Source organism: Loxodonta africana, chromosome 3 (genome assembly GCF_030014295.1).
Source record: "Loxodonta africana isolate mLoxAfr1 chromosome 3, mLoxAfr1.hap2, whole genome shotgun sequence".
Lineage (NCBI taxonomy): Eukaryota > Metazoa > Chordata > Mammalia > Proboscidea > Elephantidae > Loxodonta > Loxodonta africana.
The window spans coordinates 11,229,383-11,232,781 of NC_087344.1; positions in this window are offsets into that span (position 1 = coordinate 11,229,383).

The window sequence follows — 3,399 nt, forward strand, 5'->3', positions numbered from 1 at the left end:
ACAACAAAATACATTTTTAAAAAAAGACCTCACCATCGTGAAAAAAAAAATTTTTTAAAGGTTGGCTATTGTTATTAATTGTTCCATTTATAAAATAAAAGTTAAAAAAATTTTTTCAGTCCATGCTGCTGGTCCCTCCTGAAAAAAAAAAAAAAGAAGTTGGGAGATAGTCAGTCCAGAAGGGGAAAATGTTCTCTCAGTTATATTCCTGTCTATCTTCTAAATTCCCAACTTCTCCACAAGCCTGGATCGTGGATTGAATATGACACGAGCAGAGCTGCAGCCAACGTGCAGGGGACGTGCTGTGTGAGCAAGAAAAGAAACCACTGTTGTCATAAGCTGCTGAGCCCAAGCAAGGAATGGGCCAGAGGACTAACCACTGTCCCCTCTCTCTCCGGTTTCTTGTTGGTCCTCCTTCTTAGAAACCACCAGAAACCAGAGGACAAGGGTGCGTGTTGATGAAACCCACCTGAGTCAGCCTTCTGAGGCAGAGAACAATGTGGAGAAGCGTGGAGGGTGGTCCTGGAGGGACAAACAGAACACATCCAGACTAGCAATGGACCAGACCCTAAGCTCCCTTCCTCATAAACAGTCAGTAAAATAGGGATAGACACTATTTCCCTGATGTGATAGAAAATATGTTGTGGTTAGGTACTGTCAGGCCAGTTCCGACTCATAGCAACCCTGTGTATAACAGAACGAAATATTACCCAATCCTGTGACATCTTCAAAATCTTTGTTATGCCTGAGCCCACTGTCGCACCCACTGTGTCAATCCATCTCATTGAGGGTCTTCCTCTTTTTCATTGACCCTCAACTTTACCAAGCATGATGTCCTTCTCCAGAGACTGGTCCCTCCTGATAACGTGTCCAAAGTATGTGAGATATAGGCTCGCCATCTTTGCTTCTAAGGAGCATTCTGGCTGTACTTCTTCCAAGACAGATTTGTTCATTCATGGATAATATTTAAAAAAACAAAACAAAACAAAAAACCACTGCCATTGAGTCAATTCTGACTCATAGAGACCCTATAGGACAGAGTACAAATGGCCCACAGGGTTTCCAAGGAGCAGCTAGTGGCTTTGAACTGCCAACAGCCAAGCTCTTAACCACTGGGCCACCAGGGCTCCAAATAATATAAAGTCAGTTAAAAATAATATAAACTCACTTAAATAGCTAGGCATTGTGCTGAGGGCTTTCAGGTATTAACTCATTTAACCTACACGACATCTACAAAGAAGGTGTTGTTATTATCCCTATTTGTGGTGGCCACGGGAGCACGCTGTTCAAATCTCACTTCAAGAGAACTTGGGGGAGCTCAGTTAACTGACAGCTTCCAGCTGCCACACCCCCAGACCTGCCGCAGGGTTCATGCCAAAGGCAAGTTGTCCCTGGCCTGCTCCCAGGCAATGACTGAGCTTGATGGGGGTACCAGAGCCCGGCCATTTCTGCCCAGTTCAGGGGCCCTCTAATGGGCAAGGTTTGCTCTGGGGCACTCATCAGAACGGCACTGAGAAAGACTTCTCCTCCCTCTCCTCTTCCTCCTTTACATGTCTGATTCCATTTTGGTGTCTGCTTTTGGGAGGACCTGAACTAGGAGACTGCTTTACCAATGTGGAAACTGAGGCACAGGGGAATTAAATAACTTACCCAAGCTCACACACCTGGTAAAAAAAAAAAGAGATTCAAAATCTGGAGGTATCACACCTGAATCATTTCTCTTAGCTGTTCTGTCATGAGAGACAGAACAAAAGCTGAATGGATGCCCTTTGTCACAATTTTGTAGCCCTTCTGTTCTTGGGTGACTTTGAGTCAATTTTTGACTCATAGCAACCATACATGTCTTACATACTTTGGACATGTTGTCAGGAGGGATCAGTCCCTGGAGAAGGACATCATGCTTGGGTTGGCGGAAAAGAGGAAGACCTTCAATGAGGTGGATTGACACAGTGGCTGCAACAATGAGCTCAAGCACAATGATTGTAAGGATGGCTCGGGACCGGACAGTGTTTCATTCTGTTGTGCATAGGGTCGCTATGAGTCGGAACTGACTCGATGCCACCTAACAACAACACCAACCCCGCATGACAGAGTAGAACTGCCCCACAGGATTTTCTAGGCTGTAATCTTTACAGAATTATGGCGTTGGTGAAGAATATTGAATATACCATGGACTGCCAAAAGAACGAACAAACCTGTCTTGCAGGTACAGCCGGAATGCTTCTCAGAAGCAAGGATGGCGAGACTATGTTTCACATACTTTGGACATGTTCTCAGGAGGGATCAGTCCCTGGAGGAGGACATCATACTTGGTAAGGTAGAGGGTCAGCAAAAAAGAGGAAGACCCTCGATGAGATGGATTGACAGAGGCTGCAACAATGGGCTCAAGCATAACAAAGATGGTGAGGATGGCTCAGGATCAGGTGGTGTTTCGTTCTGTTGTACTTAGGGTCACTATGAGTCAGAACTGACTTGACAGCACCTAACTATCTTTGCAGCAGTAAATCACCAGGTCTTTCTCCCGTGGAGTTGGTGGGTGGGTTCGAACTGCCAGTCTTTCAGTTAGCAACCGAGCACTTAACTGTTGAACCACCAGGACTCCTTTGTAGCCCCTCTAAACGCATTGCCGTTGAGTTTATTCCAACTCAAAGCAACATATAGGACAGAGTAGAACTGCCCCCATAGGGTTTCCAAGGCTATAAATCTTTATGGAAGCAGACTGCCACATCTTTGCCCCATGGAGCAGCTAGTGGGTTCGAACTGCTGACCTTTCAGTAAGCAGCTGAGTGCTTAACCACTGTTGTGCACCAGGGCTCCTTGATTCAGGATTTTCTGCTCTTTCAATTCATTTTCCAAAGGCCCACAACAAAGAGCCATTCTTTTTTAATGCCAAAGTATGCCCTGAAGGTGGCAGTATATCACCACCCTAAATCCACAAACCAAAACAGTACTTTTCCCAATTCAACCAAGGGTAGCAACAAGCAAGGCCCTACTTTGTTTTGTAACCTGCAGGCATGGATCCTCCTTAGGGTACATCGTGGCTTACAAGCTCTGCGAGGAGTTTCTTTTCCAACACACACGTCAGCTAACAAAAGGGCCCAAACCCAGAGCCACAAAATGCCAAATAAAATTCCTATCTCCCTTATCCCCTGTGCCCCAAGATCATGTGCCAGAAAACGCACTGAAACTTTTATAAAATCGCAGCAAAGCAAAAGCAAAAACTGAGAACATCCTAGATAGTCATCCACATGAGGGCTGCGAATTTGCGTTTGTTATGGTAACAACATTCCCTGCGGATGCTGTAGTGAAGGGTTCTAAGGGGCAAAATATTTAATGACACAAGAAGCATCAAAAGATGATGGAAGGAATACACAGAGTCGCTGCACCAAAAAGAATTGA